The sequence below is a fragment of the Gastrolobium bilobum genome, unplaced genomic scaffold (assembly GCF_033153095.1).
Source record: "Gastrolobium bilobum isolate Gb01-03AN ecotype WA unplaced genomic scaffold, APGP_CSIRO_Gbil_v1 utg35953, whole genome shotgun sequence".
Lineage (NCBI taxonomy): Eukaryota > Viridiplantae > Streptophyta > Magnoliopsida > Fabales > Fabaceae > Gastrolobium > Gastrolobium bilobum.
Genome location: NW_026898570.1, coordinates 79,527 through 100,654, shown reverse-complemented (window position 1 = coordinate 100,654; position 21,128 = coordinate 79,527).

The following is a 21,128-nucleotide window of genomic DNA, read 5'->3' as shown; positions in this document are numbered from 1 at the left end:
TTTACGATCTTTTTATCCTGAAAGTTAATTTCTTGGGATGCATATAACACAGATAATTTTTATAGTTTGAGTTTCATCCGTGTTTACAAAAATATGATCTTGTGAACAATGGAAAGGGGCTTTTGTATGTATTTGGATATGTCTTCTTGGATTTTCATTGATATATGACTTGGTGGCCATAAATTTTGCATGTCAAAACGTGTATGCAATAATGGTGGCATTATAATATTATAATAAATACATAACTATGGCAGCCATTATTGATATAGTTACGGTGTGGTATCTTTTTGTATATCAAGAAGTTTGCATTTGTGTATGCATAGATATGATGCATGATGTTGGATTGTTGGTACCATAATTTGCTTTAAACCTTCCTTCCATATTTAAATTGGGTTGGAATACTGGAAGTTAAAAACGGTGCAATAATACATTTTTTTTTCATGTTTTGGAATTAAAAAAAAAATATTAAAATTCATTGACGCTGACATTGCGAATTCAAAAGTTGCGTACCAAATTTTACCGAAAGATGAACGAAAAGTTCAGACATGTCGGTTGATGTATTTCCATTAATGCATATTGCATTTGAATAGCATTTGAATTTTGCAACACTGTGCCCTCAAGTTTTATACACAGATTCAGGCAAAACGACCATACTACGGTCAATTTTCAAAAGTATCTCAAGTTGATGATACAATTGAAAAGTATGTCCAATATAGAGCAGTCAACCGCGTCAAGTTGACTGACGGATTCAGTCCCGCCATAAACATTGGCGGCACACCATACCACCTAAGCTAAGTCAGACGACAACAGAGCAACGCGTCAAGCAACCCAACGGCACCAAAACCGTCAACCACAGTGACGGGAATGGCAGCCCAGTCAGCACCTCATTTGCTCCACTCCCGCCAGTTCCCTTTACGGGACATGCTGTAACTATCCAATTGTATTATTCTTCAGCTAGTTTGAATAAAGGACAAAATAACTTCATTGATATTGAACAAAATTTTAAATTATAATGATATTCAATTATTTAATTCATAACTAAAAATTAATAATTTAACTTAATATGTCAAATTGTTAGGGTTTCGATTACTAAACTTACATCTGTTCTATATAATACTTAAAACAATTGTTACGAGTTTAATCATTATTAATTAACATTATTATAAATATAATAAATCAAAATTACGACTAAAGATTAATGTTTATAACTTTCAATATTTATTACTTATTTTTCTTACAGTCAAGTTTTATAGCATTGTAAATTACAATACGATTACTATTAATTAAAACACTATTTTAAATTACTACATCATAATTACATTATTGTATATTGTTTACCAAAAGACAAATTAAATTGATTATTAATTAATTGAGGCAAACATTTTCTATGCGTAGGCTTGTCCAAAAATATTTTCATTATTTAATTAAATTTGAAAAGTTATTCAATAACATGATTAATGATGAATTATGACACTATTGATTACTATGTAAAACTTACTAGGTGTTTTTCTTACTATGTTATTTATTATTATTAAATCACTAATTACAACATAATTACATTAGTTATTACCATTTTAATTGTTACCACTTATGAAAACCGTAAATTACTAACAAAGCAAATATTTACATATAACACTAATATTTATTACTATTTAATTATTTAATTAACAATTAATGATTATTTATTTAGCTCAATAGGTTTTTCTTAGGTTGTTATGTATTATGAAAAGATTATTTAGCTCACTGATTATTTATCTAACAATAATAATCAATTTTGCCTATAACGTTATTATAAATATACTTGCTTGGATTATTACCAATATTTTTGGACAAGCCTACGCATAGAAAAAGTTTGCCTCAATTAATTAATAATCAATTTAATTTGTCTTTTGGTAAACAATATACAATAATGTAATTATGATGTAGTAATTTAAAATAGTGTTTTAATTAATAGTAATCGTATTGTAATTTACAATGCTATAAAACTTGACTGTAAGAAAAATAAGTAATAAATATTGAAAGTTATAAACATTAATCTTTAGTCGTAATTTTGATTTATTATATTTATAATAATGTTAATTAATAATGATTAAACTCGTAACAATTGTTTTAAGTATTATATAGAACAGATGTAAGTTTAGTAATCGAAACCCTAACAATTTGACATATTAAGTTAAATTATTAATTTTTAGTTATGAATTAAATAATTGAATATTCATTATAATTTAAAATTTTGTTCAAAATCAATGAAGTTATTTCGTCCTTTATTCAAACTAACTGGAGAATAAGACAATTGAATAGTTACAGCATGTCCCGTAAAGGGAACTGGCGGGAGTGGAGCAAATGAGGTGCTGACTGGGCTGCCATTCCCGTCACTGTGGTTGACGATTTTGGTGCCGTTGGGTTGCTTGACGCGTTGCTCTGTTGTGGTCTGATTTAGCTTAGGTGGTATGGTGTGCCGCCAATGCTTATGGCGGGACTGAATCCGTTAGTCAACTTGACGCGGTTGACTGCTCTATATTGGACATACTTTTCAATTGTATCATTAACTGGAGATACTTTTGAAAATTAACCGTAGTACAGTCGTTTTGTCCACAGATTCATTGCAATATTGTCGGTTTTTTCATAATGATTTGGAGAAGTATATCACTTCTTGGTAACCGTGCGTCAATATGGTATTTCAACATATACAGTGAATTTTCGATTCACTATTACTTTTGGTGATTCACAAATTATATATATATAATTATTATCATTTGCTTCTCGATTATCGTGCGATGATTATGTCTGTCATATAGGTTTCCTATATAACATTGCTACTGTGTCGCAAGTTTTTCAATATAAGTCTCGATGGGAACGCTTGACATATTTCAAGAAATATTGAGGGCACATTTTTTTTCGATAGTCGTGTCTGGATAATATCACTTGTGCAACATATTTTGTAAAGATTTTGCATGTTTGAAATCTTCAAATTCATTTAATTCAATTAAATCGGATTTGATTTTTGTTTGTATAACAGAAATGACAAGTGTGATAAATGAGAAATATTTATGACATGAATATTTTGTTATATTAATTATTATGTAGGAAATGTCATGCATTTATTGGCATTCAATTGTATATGGTACAATTAACGAATTTGATGGTATATGATGATGTTTGATATCCATTAAATCGTGATTTATAAATGGGAAAGTTTTGACTTTATGATTTAGGCAAGTGGTAATTTTTGCTTAAAGAAAAAAAAAATGCACTATGTGCTTTGATGGATATAAAAGTTTTATATCTGGTGAAATATTTGATACTATGTGAACTCAAAAGAGCTATCTTAGTGATGGCATGATCAAAGTCAATGTGATAACTTTGAATATTGTAAATGACATGATAATTGTATGTTAATGTTTAGTAAGAAAATTAAAGGCATAAAGAGCAATTTAGTGGGGAGAATATGATGCCCCTTCGAGAAATTTTGTTTAGAGTTTGGTATTACATACCAAAAGATGGCTCCTTATGCTTCAGAATCCAATAGGATTGTTGAGAGAAAGAACCAGACATTAAATAAAATGATGTTGTTGATGTCTGGTTTGTGGGGGAAAGTCATTTAATGACAAAATATATAATCAGTAAAGTACCCCACAAGAAAATTAAGAATATCCCCTATGAAATATGGAAAGGTAGGGAGCCTACCTTGAATTATCTTTAAGTGTGTGGGTGTTTGACAAAGAGCATACCATACGACGTATGGAAAGGAAAGAAGCCATCCCTGAAATACTTTAGAGTGTGGGGGTGCTTGGCTAAGGTTGCGGTTCCTAAACCCAAAAGGTTGAAAATCGGACCTAAAACCGTGGATTGTGTATTCATCGGTTATGCACTTAATAGTAGTGCTTATCGGTTTCTAGTGTATAAATCTGATGTCTCAGATATACATGCTAATACGGTTATTGAGTCAAAGGAAGTTACTTTCTTTGAAGACGTATTTCCGTATAAGAGGATACCTGAATCAAGTGGTAATAATGATGATCAGGTTGTGATACCTCAGGATGCTACAACTGATACTGATCCCGTAGAGGGTGTAGAAGATGAACCTAGACGTAGCAAGAGGCAAAGGACCGCCACATCCTTTGGACCTGATTTTATGATATATCTATTAGAAAATGAGCCTCGGACGTATAAGGAAGCTATAACGTCCCCGGAAGGACCATTCTGGGAAGAGGCTATCAATAGTGAGATAGAGTCTATCTTGTCCAACCACACTTGGGAATTGTAAATCTTCCTCCTAGCAATAAGCCTTTAGGAAGTAAGTGGGTTTTCAAAAGAAAAATGAAAGAGAATGGAACTATTGATAAATATAAAGCAAAGCTTGTGGTAAAAGGTTACAGGCAACGTGAAGGTCTCGATTATTTCGATACTTATTCACCGGTTACAAGGATCACATCCATTAGGATGTTGATCGCGGTAGCTGCATTGAATGGATTACAAATACATCAAATGGATGTTAAGACTGCCTTCTTAAACGACGACCTGGAAGAACAGATATATTTAGAACAACCTGAAGGTTTTGTTGTTCCAGGACAAGAACGGAAAGTTTGTCGCTTAATAAAATCCCTTTACGGATTAAAGCAAGCTCCAAAACAATGGCATGAGAAACTTGACAAAGTTATGTTGTCAAATGGATTTCGAATTAATGAATGTGACAAATGTGTCTATGTTCGAAATATTGAAAAAGGTTTTGCCATTGTCTGTCTTTATGTAGATGACATGTTGATCATGGGTAGTAATAATCAAATGATTAATGCTACTAAAAAATTACTTAAAAGTAAGTTTGGTATGAAAGATATGGGGATAGCAGACGTTATCCTAGGTATTGAAATCCATAGAACATATACAGGGTTGGCCTTATCACAAGCTCACTATATAGCTAAGGTTCTTGAGAAATTCAAGAGTTTGAAAATAACTCCTGTGAGGAACCCTGTAGATTCTAATATGAGTTTATTAAAGAACACTGGTAAAGCTACAGCACAAAAGCTATATGCTCAAGTGTTAGGAAGCCTTATGTATGTTATGAACTGCACCAGACCTGATATTGCTTATGCAGTAAGTCTGTTAAGTCGCTTTACCAGTAATCCAAATGAGAATCATTGGAAAGCTATGGTAAGAATTTTGGGATACTTGAAGTATACTCAGAATTATGCTTTGCATTACGAGAAATACCCCGCGGTTATAGAAGGGTATTGCGATGCAAATTGGATCACCGGCTCTAACGACACTAGATCCACAAGTGGATATGTGTTCACCCTTGGTGGAGGTGCTGTGTCTTGGAAATCGTCCAAGCAAACCTGCATTGCAAGGTCAACCATGGAAGCAGAATTTATTGCTTTAGATAAGGCCGGTGAAGAAGCCGAATGGCTTCGTAATTTTATTGAGGATGTTCCTAATTGGCCAAGACCGGTACCATCTGTATGCATACATTGTGATAGCCAAGCAGCTATTGGAAGGACCAAGAACGTCATGTATAACGGTAAGTCTAGACACATACGTCGTAGACATGATACCGTAAGACAACTACTCTCGAATGGAATCATTTCAATTGACTATGTTAAGTCTAAGGAAAACATAGCGGATCCGTTAACCAAAGGGATTCCTAGAGAGTTGGTTGAAAATTTGTCGAAAGGAATGGGTTTACGGCCTATCAATTGTTGAGCATTGCGCTAACTCTACCTAGAAGAGTGGAGATCCCATGAACTAGGTTCAAAGAGACAACTAAGTGATGGTCGACTGTTTAAACACTGTGGAGTTTTTAAACTCATACTCATTCCTAAGACAAGACAGTGTATTTATGAGGGTTTCAGATGATGTATAAGTGAGTTACATCACAAGAAATCACCTATGTGAGTGTGAAGTGAGGGCCGCTTCTATGAGAATTTTTCAAAGGCCGATTCTCTAAAACACTCGCAGAACCAGGCAGGTGACCCACGGCCAAAATGGGCGCAACAAAGGACCAACAATGCTAGAGAAGCAATTGTGTGACTCCTATTGTCTAGGTATACACTAAAGGTTGACGGTTCAAGTCGACCTAGACCACCGATTGACCGAGTATATCCGATAGGTTTTCACTAGAGAAGGTTCAAAGGTAACTCCACCTATCTCGATGCAATTGTTTCTCGCTGAGGAAATTACACTTTGCATTTATACTCTTGTGCATTTTTTGTCACGATGATTTGACTTCTTATCCATGTGGGGGATTGTTGGAATTTATATATATATATATATATATATATATATATATATATATATATATATATAAATTGTATAGACAATCTATTGGTTATGAATAAGAAGTTTGATAGTGAAAAAGTGTGTCTTTTCGTCGACAAACAGATGTATCTTTTCATCCTAAAGGATGTGTTATTTCATCCTAACGGACATGTTGTTTCATCCTAACGGACATGTTGTTTCATCCTTGAATGGGTGTCTTTTCGTGTTGAACGAATGTGTTTTTTCGTGTCGAACAAATGTGTCTTTTCGTGTCCAACGGATGTGTTGTTTCGTCGTCGAATAGGTGCCTTTTGGAACGTGACTTTACGTTGTCTATAAATAGACACTAACACCTTCAGAAAATGGATCCAATTTTCTGCACTTAAACTCTGCCGAAATTTTTCTCCTTCCGGTTTTGCATACTGTTGTTCATCCTCCGGTGTGATTTCCTCTGGCAATTGTTGTGTTCGTTTGGGCTGTTGATTGGTAGTGCCACCATTCTTCAGACGTAATCCGTTCTATCCTGGGAGACAAGTGTCCATCAACCTTAGGCATCAGTGAGGGGGAAATTGTCCTAAGAAGACACGTTCTGTGGGCTCAGATTTAATTCCTCTACTGCATACATTAATCTCTTCTGATTTTTTATACTGACTACAAGTAAGTCTGTTCTTATATTTTTTATAATTGCACAGTGATAATTCTGATCATCTACCTCATCTGTCTTATACATGGGTTCAAATCTCTTAGTGATATAATATCACCCACTGTCTTCAATAACAGTATTTTCTTTTTCTTTTTTTATTTTAAAAATAATGAATCTTATACTAATTATCTCTATAGCATGACATAAGAATTGTTTTATAATTAAGATGATACTTGTTTTTGCTTAATTTATTATGTTTTTCTGTTTATCATCCTCCCTCTTAACATAATCTATACTTACATGACTACTTACTTCAAATAAATAAATAACCTACATGACTACAAAGAAATAACTTGCAAACTACAAAAAAGAAAATGTCTAAAAAGGTGTGGGTACCACTCACTACTATTCTTCCTTGCAGAGATGTCTAAAGTCCCTCACCAAAAAGTACTCCAACCCACTGCTACCATTTCGGTTATTTCAAGTAATCATTCTTTATGCACACCAAAACTGTTAAGTAAACGTTAAATGTTATTTTTATGGATTTAAATTTTTCAGTTATGGATAGTTTATCAATCATGAGATTAGCATTTATTTTAGGAGTTTTGAAAGGTTAAGAGTCTGTCGTTATTTTTTGTTATTAATGTTGAAGTATTTTTTTTATTTTTTTGTGTGAGTTAAAATATTAAAGAGTCAGTTGTCTCTTAGTTTTCTTATGTGAGTTATGAAGTTAAAGTGTTATGTTTATTATGGGTATAATGACTGATGTTATGAGTAGTTAATTAGTGATGTTATGAGTAGTTAATTAGTGATGTTATAAGAGTGTTATGAGACTCTTGATTAGTTTTGTAATGAGTCTCTTCATTGGTACTTTTAATTTTTTGTGTTACCTATTTATAAGCTTGATGTAATGAAGAATTTAAGAAGCAACGAAATTTAGTAAAATATTTCACAGAAGTTTGTTCTCTTTTTTCACAAGTCCTCATGACATTGTTGAATAATTGTTTTATTTGTTGATTCTGTAATGGAGCGATCTTACAAAAACTTGCAGTTCTAAAAAAAAATATCGCCACTGTGCTTATATATTCATATAGGGGGTAACAGTTCTACTTAAAAATAACAGTAGTAAAACGTTGGATTAACAGAACAACAAGCTGATTGATAAACAGGTATCAGACTTTGCTAATTAAGTGAAAAAAAGGGCATTTCATCCAACAAAATTCACACAACCTGCTCATCATGCCTTTGTAAAATCACTAAAATCGAAAAAGAAACTCAGACAAACACACATGAAAAATAAAATAAATAATAAAATCAATAGCAAAGGTACCCCTAAAGACCAAAAGCAAAAACCAGAATAATCTCTAGGGGGCGTTTGGTTGAAGAGAAATTTTTTGAATACTAGGGAAATGTAATTGATAGGAAAATGGTAGGAAAATGAGTTTGGTAGGAAACTATAAAAAAAGTTGTTTGGTTGGAAAAAAATTTACTGGGCAAATTGAGTGAAATTTCCTAAATCCATGTTTGGTTGAAAATAAAATATTGATAGGAAACCAGGTAAAATTACAAAATGCACCCTTTACATTATTACACGCGACTAGGTGCTGGTGTCGGTGGCAAAGACCCCATAGCTTGGGCATCCATTCTTAGTACATTCTTTCGATAAATGCTATTGCATAAAAAGTACATAGCTTAGGCAACCTCTCCCTACAAAACTCCATCAGCTCATTCTCCGAAGGCTTCTTCATCAACCCAGTACCACCCTTCAAGGTCACAAACGCACACAGCGTCTCCCCCCAGAAATGATTTGGCCTTGCCACCACAGCCACCTCGTTAACCGCAGGGTGAGTATACAGCACCGCCTCTACCTCCACACTTCTGAGGTTCTCTCGGCCGAGCTTGGAGGACCGGTGGTTGATTGCTATGGAGGAAGGTGGCCGAATGGGTTTGTGTGGTCGATGAAGGGTAGTTTTGGCAACTCCTTTTTCCCCCATTTTCACTTCCCTGGTTATCCATCAAATACCACCATCGGAGTGGGATTTCAATGCCTTCTTTTGGGTCCAATTTTACATACAAATCTTGATTGCTAGATAAATAGGTTAGGTAGGCAAATATTTGGATCACTTCTACCAAACATGGAGAACCTATTTACCCACTTTGATATGCCTAGCAAAATTTTGAGAAAACGTCTACCAAACGGCCCCCTAATGTATTACCAAAGGGATGAGATTATTAGGAACAGGAAACATAATGTCACTATTTCCAAAAAGATTTATTCAACTGTCATATAAATAATAAAAAAAATTAATGTCACGCATACAAATTTGTTATAGTCAATAGCAAACTTCGTTGCTGATGTAACACTTTTTTGGTGGTTATTACTTAATTTGCTACTATAATGTCAGTCTATTGTAGGTTTAGGACATGTGGCAATCATCTATAAATTAGTTATGAGACATAACGAACTAGGCACAATTGTCAAAAAAAATAGAGAAAATTTCACCAATACCTATGTGGTTTGCTTCTGAATTATCTATATCTCTGTGATTTTTTTTATCACATATGCCCCTGTGATTTGCAAAAGGATATGTTTTTTTATCACATATGTCCTTGTGGTTTTTTATTTTTTACAAAGCACACAGACATATGTGATAGAAAAAAACCATAAGGACATAGATGATTCTGAAGCAAACCACAGGAATATACCCCAAAGGCTCAAAACAGAGACAAAAGATGATCTTGGAGCTTCCAACACAGCCTTAAAATTCTGACTTCACAAGACCACGAATTTGCCTTGCAAGCTTGGTCCTTTTACATAGAAAAACAGCTTCTTGAAGCCACAAGTGCCAAGGAAATGGCTCTCACTGTTGGGCAAGTGGCTTCTTACACAGGACGCTTACGGAACACCTAGAGGGGGTGAATAGGTGTTCTAAACTTTTTTCAAAAACTTTTTGAATTCAGTAAATAATTACACAATTTTTCTTCAGTCCCTATATGTCCAAAATAATTTTTCACAATGCTAAGAACAATGTAGTAACAGAATGCGTACCTTAGCAATTTATAGAGTATAAACGCAGCAAAGTAATTTTCTTAAACAAAAGAGAAAAATTTTAATTTCCAAATACAGAAAAAATAGTTCAAGTGCTACAGCAATTATATCATAACCTATAAGGTGTTCCAGCACTTTCAAACCAGAATCAGTGTAACTGTCAGTATCTAAATAAAATCTTCAGAAATTAAATCAGAGAGATAAGGGACACACTATATATGCTAGTTCACACCCAGTAAGCCTAAGTAGGGTGCTATGTCCAGACTGAAGTCGCTGCAGATATTTTATTTATCACAAGTGTACCAGTTTTACAAACATGCGTCACACAAGCAATCAAACAAGATATCAAAAATCTTTCTAGTGCCTACACTGCTCCAAGCTCTGAGAATACTCTCAAGCTGAACCTATGTGATTCACCAACTCCTCTCACACAAGACCTCCACTCTCCCTGGTGGATTCTTGAGGCTCCAGACCTTGAGACACACTCTCAAACCAAGCACAAGGTCGCCAACCCACACGGTTGAACCCACACACCTAGGACAGATTTACTGCAGGCAACTACTCCACTTTAACAATCAATACAGTATTTTTCAGAACTGTAACAAGTGAAATAACCCAAAAATACAGTATCCTATCACACCAAATATATCACAATAATATCAAACTAAGCTCCACAAATTTATGCCATATGCAGAAAATTAAACCAATGACATATATATCAAAATCTCAAAAATTAATGCACAAAAGAGCTTGGATATTACACAATTATTTTTTAATCAATGGACACCAAGAAATCTGATTTAAAAGAAAATATCGCAATGTAAATATAAAAATCAGATTCAGAATTTTAACAATAAATCCCTAAATCAATGAACAACTCAAGAAATTTAATATTCAGATTAAACCACTCAAAATCCTTAAAGCATATTGACTAATAGATCTGAAAATTTCAGATTAAATGCTTCAAATCAAAGATTCATAAAAGATTTGAGTTGGTCAGAAAATACTATAATGAAGCCCCAAATATTTCTGTAATCTGCTCCCTCAAGAAACCTTAAATCAATCACAAGATTGCAACCCTTGCTCTTGGGCTTTCAAGATCTTTGCCTTACACACTCTCGGTATTTCAAAAAACATTAAGGGTGTGTTTGGTACAAGAGAAATTTTTTGGTGACCGGGAATCATGATTAATGGGAATACAGTAGAAATTGAGTTTACTTGGAATCTTACAAAAGAGGTGTTTGGTTCGCCAAAATATTACCGGGAATATTGGGTAAAAATTACTGATTCCATATTTGGTTTAGAACGAAATATGACTTGAAATATGAGGTTATTTTACAAAAATAACCCCAAACTATTTTTACTTTTGTAATTGATAGATTGGGTCTAGATTTTTATGTGTATTGGGGTATTTTTGTCTCAAAAGTTATTGTTGTGCTTTCCCTTTACTTGGTATTCTGATTGGTATTCCGAATTATCATATTATTTTTGGTAATCTGAATAGTGACTTTTCTTTATAAATCAAATTACCGGTAATCCTTGAATATCCGAGAATCGTAATTTATTCCTTCTACCAAACGTGGTAATTACATTTACCAAAGAAGGATTACCGGTAATCCTCTTCAAAAACTTGAAACAAACACCCCCTAAGCGCTTTACTCCTTGAAATCTTTCTTCACAGTGACAAAAGAGAAATTTTGGGAACATGACTATATGCCTGTCTCCGCGTGTGCAGTAACAGAGTAAAGAAAAAAAAATTCTGATGAAGACGGACGAAGACGAACACCAAGAAAATTGGTAAAGTGATGCTTTCTTTTTCTTTTAGTCAAAAAGTGAATTTAACATGTATATTGAAGGATTTGTAAAGTGATCTCTTTTATATTATTATATAGTTTAAGAAACTGACTCGCGTAACTTTTCGTTTGAAATGTGAAAGTTTACTTTTTATTATTTTATTATTATTTTGTTTTCCAAAAGCTAAAACCCACGTAACATGTTAAAGCTATATGCATATTTCTTTACAATTCAATAACTATTTTTTTTATTGTATTGCTTTTTAAAAATTAAACCGCGTTATAATTTGTGAGGCTAAGTAACAAGGCTGATTATTTTGAACAATTAATCCACAGAATACAGAAGCATATATTTTAATTTTGGTCCAGATTTTTTTTTAATTTTTAAATTTTTTTTATTATGAAATTCATGCAACTAAATGCATGTAATGCAATGATATGCATCGGAGCTTAGGTAGATACCACATGATATAATATAGTGTGTAACAAAAATTCTAAAAATATCTAACCACTTGTATCTTCAAACTCCATCTTCAATTTGAGACTTTTTGTAAACCCTTTGTCATCATCAAAATATGTATTCCATTATGCTTAGGAGGTCTTCACTCACACACTCAACAATGGAGTCAGCCCCTAAAACTTCCCAACCAGCAGCTTCTACTCAGTAAGAAGGTGCATTTCTCCCTCACAATGCACACTCTCAAGTGCTAACAAGGTGGAAGAGGAAGAATCAAAGAGAAAATTGATGACTTGGTTGGTTTTCATGCAAGGGAAGCTATGGAATGAGGTGGAGAGGGTGGCAGCCAAATGCACCAAAAAAACTCACCTAGTATTTATAGGTGCATTAAGCTAAATCTATCGGTATTAGCGCTAATAGCTCCGCTAATCATTTTAACCTCAAACTTCATATTTTTAACCTAACCATTTTTCTAGGATTTGTCATATTTTTATTATAATTTTCGCAGCACTTTGCAGATATGCATTTTACACGTAGCCGGTATTAGTTCTGACATCAACTCTTATTATTCTTACTCCAAATTTGATATTCTGGTCCTAGGTATTTTTCTAGGAATATTCATGTATTCATTATAATTTTTTGGAATACTTCATCGGTATGCATTTATACCGTGACGTAGAATCGGTATCCGCACTTTTCGTCAGAAAAGAGACTTTCAGCGTTATTAAGCCCTTATAATAATTATTTAAGTCTTTCCATATTTATTCAAGGTCAATTGTGGAATTACTTCTTAAACTCATAATTAATTTATTTAAATTCCTAATTTAACGGTGCGGGTTCTTACAAAAAAAGGAATCACATCAACAAATGTTGTATGCGAGACATTTTGAAAAAATTTATTATTTGTGTGGCAATTGAAAAAACTTTTTTTCTAAACAGTGGTTTACGATCACTGTTTCATATTTTTATAGGTTCTCTCACTAGCTAGTACGGAGAACACGCAAAGATGATGAAGATTGTTGTTAACTGAATCCTTATATATATCCCTATCTTCTGCTTAATTTGTCCTCCCATTTTTTGTTCGTTCCCCCCTTTTCTTCTCTGTGTGTGTCTCTTCTTACCCTTTCATTTTCCCTTTAGACCATAGAATGCTACCTGCTTTATAAAAGAAGGTTGGAGTTTCTCCTAACAGTGCCCAAGATGAGATTTTTGTCTCAATTTTTCTCGTGTGGAAGAGCACTTTCTGTTCCCATTCAATTAATTTATTTATTATTTCTTTTTCTTTTTCTTTTATTTTTACCATAAAATAAATGTTTGTTTACATATTCAGATAAAATTAGGGTGCTTACAGTTATGTTTATTGATGAGTTTATTTTTGTGAGTAGCTTATGAATTTTTTTAATGTATTTTTTATTTTTATTTTTAAATCTTTGCAGGCAATTTATAAATCTCTCCAAAATTTGCTATGTCTTTAGCTATCTCTCAAACTCAATGGGTTTTACTACCCTCAATCAATAAGAATACAATTGAGTAATGTGTTTGACAATAGATATACACTCTCAAATTCAATGTTACACAAATTGAAGAACTAAGCAAGTATATAGCTTTAATCAATGGGTATGCACAACTTTGGTGCAAGTGTTAAGGCTCAATAAATGATGAAACAATGTTTTGAACTTTTTGAACCATTACAAATATGTTAATATATATTTCGAAGGAAATATAAGTGAAAGTCTTTGTGGAGAGCATCAACCTTGAGTGGATAGGATCCACATCTTTACTTTGATTTCACATCATCAACTTATGTCGATATAAGAATAAGAAGTTTTATACTCAATTTTAGTCATTGGTATCACTTCCATGATATCACATGGCTAAGATAGCTAAAATACAAATGGGATCAAGAATTAATTGTTGGATTTTGTATCTAATTCCTATGAGTTAAGAATAAGAAGTGGGTTGAGGAAGGAAAGAAAGAGGGAAGGTGAAAGGGAAGTACTACTTTGGACAAGTAGTGAGATGAACAGGTTTATAAACCTCCACATCACTCTTTCCTTTGGCCCTTAGGGGTACTCCACTCCTTAGTTCGGTTCGGTGAAATAAAAATAATTTTTTATTAAATTAGTTTATTATTTTTTGTCACCCCATTTCTTCCCTCCAATTCAAACTGAAATGTTACACCCCGCCAAAAACTGGTTCTTCACTTTCGGTTTCATTTTGAACTGAACCGGTATTCAGTTAATTTTAAATCGAACTGGTCACCAGTCGTGATGTTTCACTGCCGTCAGCCGCAACGGCCCATCATGCCTTATCGGAGTCTATATATAGACGTTTCCACCATCAGAAACTCATACACCATTTTTCATCGCTTCTCTGTCGAAATTTTATCTCGCTTATGCATGCATTGTGCAGTCATACCATACTATTAGATAGTGCGATTTCTCTGGCATTCTGTTGTATTCATTGGGGCTCCGGATTGTTAGTGCCATCACACTCCAGAGACGTACATCCGTTCTATCCTGTGAGGCAATTGTTCATCAAACCTTCAGCATCATTGTGGGGGGAACAAATTATCTTAAGCAGACAACTTCCATTGGGCTCGGATTCTTCCATTTTCTGCATACTTACATCTAATTCGTACATACTTCTTGTTAGTCTATTCTTTTTTTTATTGCACTTTGGTTTTACAATTAATTAGTATTTCTGGTTTCATACACAGGTTCAAATCTCTCAGTGATTTTATATCACTCAATCTCTTTTACTACAATCTTAAGACGATTTGATGTTTTGAATCTGTGTTCAGTATATTTTATATTTTCGTGTTATATATTGTTTATTATTTACTGTGCAATAGTTACAACTTTAATTTGTGTGATTAATTGGACATTCTGTTTGTGAAACAGAAATGGCAAATACAAGTTTGGCTACCCCAAATACTCTTGTTTTGACCCCTGCTGAGAAGCCTGAAAAATTCAATTGGTTTGATTTCAAGAATTGGCAACAGAAAATGCTGTTTTACTTGACAACCCTGAGTCTGGCATGTTTTCTCAAGGAAGATGCACCTAAGTTGGAAGAAGGAGAACAACTTGATAAGGAGAAGGTAGTTGTGGTCGAAGCATGGAAGCACTCTAATTACCTTTACCAAAACTATATCCTCAATGGTCTATACAACACGTTGTATAATGTTTATAATGCCTTGAAGACAGGTAAGGAACTATGGGACAATCTAAACAATAAGTACAAAACTAAGGATGCTGGATTGAAGAAATTCATAGTTGGCAAATTTCTGGACTTCAAAATGGATGACTCTAAGGGCCTGTTTGGAACACCTGATAAAGAAGATAGGATAGGATAACTAATCATATCCTACTTTTATCTCTTGTTTGGTGGGTCAATAGGATATGATTAGCTTATCCTATTGTCTCATTTTATCCTATCCACATGATTTATTATCCTATGGGGGGAGTTGGGTTAGGATTCAATAAGATAGGATACCAATATTGGATACCCAATATATCCCCACGCTACCCAATATATTTGTATTTATTGCATTATATTTTGTTTTTTCTTTCTCTTTTCTCCTTCTACATAATCTTATCAGATTGTTAATCAAGTGCTCATCAAACACAAGACATGATATAGGCTTATCAGCCTCATATTATATCTTACCCTTATCAGCCACATATCATATCTTACCCTTATTCTATCATGTCCACCAAACGAGCCCTAAGAGTGTGATGAGTCAAGTTGAAGAACTTCAATTGCTAGTGCATGAAATTCATGCCGAGGGGATGACTCTAAGGGAATCATTCCAGGTTGCTGCGTTTATTGAGAAATTGCCACCATCCTAGAAGGACTTTAAGAGTTATCTCAAGCATAAGCGTAAGGAGATAATACTTGAAGATCTGATTATGAGGATGAGGATAGAAGTAGACAACAAGATTGCTCAAAAGAAATTTGGCAGCAATCTCATAGTCTTTAAGGTCAATGTTGTTGAAGAGGGACCAAGGTCGAAAAAGCAGAAATATTCTGAAGAAGGAACTGCTAAACAAGGCAAAGGCAAAGGCAAAACGTTCAAGGGAAATTGTTATAATTGCGGTAATCCTGGCCACCGTGCAAAGGACTGTAAGAAGGATCAAAAGAAGCCATACAAATCCAAAAAGAAGAAAATCACTCAAGCCAACATGGTTGACATCGCTGAGAAAGTTAAAGATCTGAACTTGGCAGCGATAGTGTTGGAGTGTAGCCTAGTGGGAGATACTAAGGAATGTTAGGTGGATACTAGTGCCACTAAGCATGTCTGTTCAAACAAATGGATGTTCTCCTCGTACACTTCTACGAAGAATTATGAGAAACTCTATATGGACAATTTATCTACTTCAAAGGTTGAAGGTGTTGGGAAGCTGGCTTTGAAGATGACTTTTGGCAAGATAGTGACACTCAATGATGTGCTACATGTGCCTGATATTCGTGAGAACTTAGTGTCTTAATCTCTATTAAGTAAGAATGATTTTAAACTTGTATTTGTTTCTGATAAGTTTGTACTTTCCAAGAATAATGTGTTTCTAGGAAAGGGCTGCCTTAGTGGAGGCCTTTTCAAACTGAATGTGATGACTGTAACCAAGGACAATAATATTAATAATAATGTTACTTCTATTTATTTGCTTGAGTCTTATAGTTTATGGCATAATAGATTAGGACACGTTAATTTTAAGTCAATTAAAAGTTTAATTTATTTAAATTTATTGCCTAAATCTGAATGTATAAGTAATAAATGTCAAGTGTGTGTTGAATCAACATTTTTGAAATTACCTTTTATTTCTATTGAAAGATCAACTGAGTTGTTAGATTTAATACATATTGACATATGTGATACGAAATTTGTACCCTCTAGGGGTAATAAGAAATATTTTATTACATTTATTGATGATTGCAGTAGACATTGTTATGTTTATTTACTTAACAGTAAAGATAAAAATTGTAGCTTTTAGACAATATAAAAGTGAAGTTGAAAATCAATTTAATAAGAAAATTAAAATAGTAAGAAACGACCGTGGGGGTGAATATGATGGCCCATTCAAGGAGATTTGAATAAAGTCTGGTATTATACATCAGACAATTGCTCCTTATGCACCACAATCAAATAGGATTGCAAAGAGAAAAAATCGGATGTTGAAAGAAATAATTAATGCTATCTTGATCACATCCAGTTACCACTAAACTTGTTGGGGGAAGCCATTTTGACGGCTAACTATATCATTAATAAAGTGCCCCACAATAAGACAAAAAGCATATCATACGAAGTATGAAAATGAAAGAAACCATCCTTGAAATACTTGAGAGTGTGGGGGTGCTTGGCTAAGGTCGCGGTCCCTAAACCTAAAAGGTTGAAGATCTAACCTAAAACTGTGGATTGTATATTCATTGGTTATGCACTTAATAGAAAGCATATCATACGCAGTATGGAAAGGAAAGAAATCATCCTTGAAATACTTGAGAGTGTGGGGGTACTTGGCTAAGGTCGTTGTCCCTAAACCTAAAAGGTTGAAGATCGGACCTAAAACTGTGGATTGTATATTCATTGGTTATGCGTTTAATAGTAGTGCATATCAGTTCTTGGTTTATAAATCCGATGTCTCAGATATACATGTTAATACGGTTATTGAGTCAAGGGACATTACATTCATTGAAGACGTATTTTCGTATAACAAGGTGCGTGAATCAAGTGGTAATAATGACAATAATATTGTGAAACCTCGGGATGCTACGATTAGTGTTGATCCTTTAGAGGATGAGCCTAGATGTAGTAAAAGGAAATAGGTTTCCACATCCATCGGACCTGATTTTCTGACATATCTGTTAGAAAATGAGCCTCGAACGTATACAGAGGCTATAACATCCCCAGAAGCACCACTCTGGGAAGAGGTTATGAATAGAGAAATTGAATCTATCTTGTCAAACCATACTTGGAAATTGATAGACCTTCATCCTGGAATAAGCCTCTAGGAAGTAAGTGAGTCTTGGAAAGGAAGATGGCTCTATTGATAAGTATAAAGCCAGGCTTGTGGTAAAATGCTATAGGGAATGTGAAGGTCTCGACTACTTCGATACTTATTCACCCGTTACAAGGATTGTGTCCATTAGGATGTTGATCGCGGTAACTGCGTTGAATAGGTTAGAAATACATCAAATGGATGTTAAGATCGTCTTCTTAAATGACGACTTAGATGAAGAGATCTATTTAGAACAACTTGAAGTTTTCGTTGTCCCAAGACAAGAACAGAAAGTTTGTCGCTTAATAAAACCCCTTTACGGGTTAAAACAAGCTCCAAAGCAATGGCTTATGAAATTTGATAAAGTTATGTTATCAAATGATTTCTATATAAATTAATATGACAAGTGCGTCTATGTTCAGAATATTGAGAAAGGATTTACCATAGTTTGCCTTTATGTAGACGACATGTTAATAATGGGTAGCAATAATCAAATGATTAAAGCTACTGAGCAATTACTTACAAGTAAATTTGACATGAAAGATATGAGGATAACAGACGTTATCTTGAGTATTAAAATCCATAGAACACTAAATGGTTGAATTTGTCACAGGCTCATTATATTGCTAAAATTCTTGAGAAACTCAAGAGTTTGAATATAGTTTCCTTGAAGAACCCTGTAGATTCTAATCTTAAATTATCGAAGAACACTGGTAAAGCTGAAGCACAAAAAGAATATGCTCAGGTGTTAGGCAGTCTTATGTACGTCATAAACTGCACCAGACCTTATATTGCTTATACAGTGAGTCTGTTAAGTCGATTTACTAGTAATCCAAACGAATTTCATTGGAAAGCTGTAGTAAGAGTTTTGGGATACTTGAAACACACTCAAAACTTTGCCTTGCATTACGAAAAGTACCCTGCAATTATAGAAGGGTATTGTGATGCAAATTGGATCACAGGCTTTTTGACCCTAAATCCATAAGTGGATTTGCGTTCACCCTTAGTGGGGGTGCTGTGTCTTGGAAATCGTCCAAGCAGACTTTCATGACAAGGTCACCCATGGAAGCAGAATTTATTGCTTTAGATAAAGCCGGTGATAAAGCCGAATGACTTCGTAATTTTATTGAGGATGTTCTAATTGGCCAAAGTCGGTACCAGTCATATGCATACATTGTGACAGCCAAGCCGCTATCGGAAGGGTCAAGAATGTCATGTATAAAACGTCATGTATAACGATAAGTCTAGACATATACGTTGTAGACATGATACCGTAAGAAAACTACTCTCGAGTGGAATCGTTACAATTGACTATGTGAAGTTTAAAGAAAATATAGTGGATTCGTTGACCAAAGGGATTCCTAGAGAGTTGGTTGAAAATTTGTCAATAAGAATGGGTTTAAGGTCTATCAATTGTTGATTATTGCAATAATTGTACCTTGATGAGTGAAGATCCCACGAACTAGGTTCAATGAGACAACTAAGTGATGATCAACTGTTAAACATTGTGGAGTTTCCAAACTTATACTCATTCCTATGATAAGACAATATGTATATGAGGGTAAGCATTTAGGATTTTAATGGTTTCTTAATCTGATGTATTCATATGATGTATGTTGAGTTACATCACAAGGAATCACCTATGTGAGTGTGAAGTGAGGGCCGCTTCTATTAGAATTTATAAAGGTCGATTCTCTAGAACACTCACAGAACCGTGCAGGTATCCAGGTCCAAAATGGGCACAACAATTATGAGCAACAATGTTAGAGAAGCAATTGTGTGACTTCTATTATCTTGGTATACACTAAAGGTTGACGATTCAAGTTATCATGACCACCAATTGATCGAGTATACCCGATAGGTTTCACTAGAGAATGTTCAAAGGTGACCCCTACTTATCTCGATGCAATTGTTTCTCATTTAGAAATCGCACTTTGCTTTCATGTTCATTTGCATATAGTCACAATAAATTGACTTCTTATCCATGCTGGGGATTGTTGGATTCTGTATCTAATTCCTATGTGTTATGAATAAGAAGTGAGTTAAGAAAGGAAAAAAGAAGGAAGGTGAAAGGGAAGTCCCACATTGGACAAGTAGTGAGAGGTGGAAAGGTTTATAAACCTCCACATCACTCCTTAGTTTGCCCCTTAGGGGAACTCCACTTTTGTGGAGGAGAGAGGACACAGGTGGGCCTTGATCCACCCCACACACGCGTGCTGCTGTTGTTCGGACGGCTCGGTCCGGTTCAGTTCGATTGCATATGTGTGTGAAATAAAAATAATTTCTTATTAAATTATTTTATTATTTTTTGTCCAACTGTTGCTTCCCTCCAATTCAAATTGAAACGTTAATCCCCGTCAAATTCTGAACCGAACCTGTTCTTCACTTTGGGTTTCATTATGTACCTAACCAGTGCGTTCGGTTAATTTTAAACCGAATCGGTCACCGGTCATAATGGTTCGCTGTCGTCAGCCACGACAGTTCGACGGCGTCGGTTCATCGTGCCTTATCGGAGTCTATATATAGACGTTCCCACAGTCAAAAATTCATACACAATTTTGCATCGTTACTCTGCTGAAATTTATCTCGCTCATGCTTGCATTGTGTAATCGTGCCATACTATTACATAGTGTGATTTCTCTGGCATTCTGTTGTGTTCGTTGGGGCTCCGGATTGTTGTGTTCATCAAACCTTAGGCAATCATTGTGGGGGAACAAATTATCTTAAGGAGACAACTTCTATTGGGCTCGAATTCTTCCGTTTTCTGCATACTTACATCTGATTCTTACATATTTCTTGTGAGTCTGTTCTTTTTTATTATTATTACACTTTGATTTTACACTTAATTAGTATATCTGATTTCAGTGATTTATATCGCCCACCGCCTTTTAGAACATTAATATTGTGATTCATCGGTGGTGTTAATTGATATGCCCCT